The sequence below is a fragment of the Mandrillus leucophaeus genome, unplaced genomic scaffold (assembly GCF_000951045.1).
Source record: "Mandrillus leucophaeus isolate KB7577 unplaced genomic scaffold, Mleu.le_1.0 Scaffold151, whole genome shotgun sequence".
In the NCBI taxonomy this organism is placed as follows: Eukaryota; Metazoa; Chordata; class Mammalia; order Primates; family Cercopithecidae; genus Mandrillus; species Mandrillus leucophaeus.
The window spans coordinates 1,203,216-1,204,287 of record NW_012101488.1 but is presented as its reverse complement, the minus strand read 5'-3'; positions in this window follow the sequence as shown (position 1 = coordinate 1,204,287).

The following is a 1,072-nucleotide window of genomic DNA, read 5'->3' as shown; positions in this document are numbered from 1 at the left end:
AAAAAAAAAAATAGCCAGGTGTGGTGGTGCACGCCTATAGTCCCAGCTGCTCGGGAGGCTGAGGCAGGAGAATTGCTTGAACCCGGGAGGCGAAGGTGGCAGTGAGCTGAGGTCACACCACTGCACTCCAGCCTGGGTGACAGAGCAAGACTCAGACTCGGAAAAAAAAAAAGCAAAAAAATGCTATAAGACAAGAAAAATAAATGAGACTCAACAATTGGAAGGTAAGAGAGAAAACTGCCAGATGGATTATCTTTTCTTTTCTTTTTTTGAGATGGGGGCCTTACTCAGCTGTCCAGGCTGGAGTGTATTGTCATGATCATGGCCCACTGCAGCCTTAACCTTCCTGGGCTCAAGTGATCCTCCCACCTTAACCTCCCGAGTATGTGGGACTACAGGCACATGCCACCATGCCATGCGATTTTTTGTGTATATTTTTTGGAGAGACACGATGTTTGACCATGTTGCCCAGGCTGGTCTCGAACTCCTGGGCTCAAGCGATCTACCAGCCTCAGCCTCCCAAAGTGCTTGGATTACAGGTGTGAACCAGGGCTCCTGGACAGGTCTCTTCTTGTTCTTTTTTTTTTTTTTTTTTTGTGAGACAGAGTCTTGCTGTTGGCCAGGCTGGAGTGCAGTGGCACGATCTTGGCTCACTGCAACCTCTGCCTCTCAGGTTCAAGGGATTCTCCTTCCTCAGCCTCCTCCCAAGTTGCTGGGACTACAGGCGCGTGTCACCAAGCCCGGATAATTTTTTTTAGTAGATACGGGTTTCATCATGTTAGCCAGGATGGTCTTGATCTCCTGACCTCGTGATCCACCCACCTCGGCCTCCCAAAGTGCTGGGATTACAGGTATGAGCCGCTGTGCCCAGCCAGGTCTCTTTTTAAATGTTCCTTTGACAGACAAACCTCCCCTACCCTCCTGTCCACTCCTCCTCTCCTTCACAGTTAAAATGAATGTTCCACATTCTTGTCCTTTATGACACTTATCAAGTTTGTATGATTAGTTCATTGATTCTTTTTTTTTTTTTTTTAAAGACAGAATCTTGCTCTGTCACCCAGGCTGGAGTGCA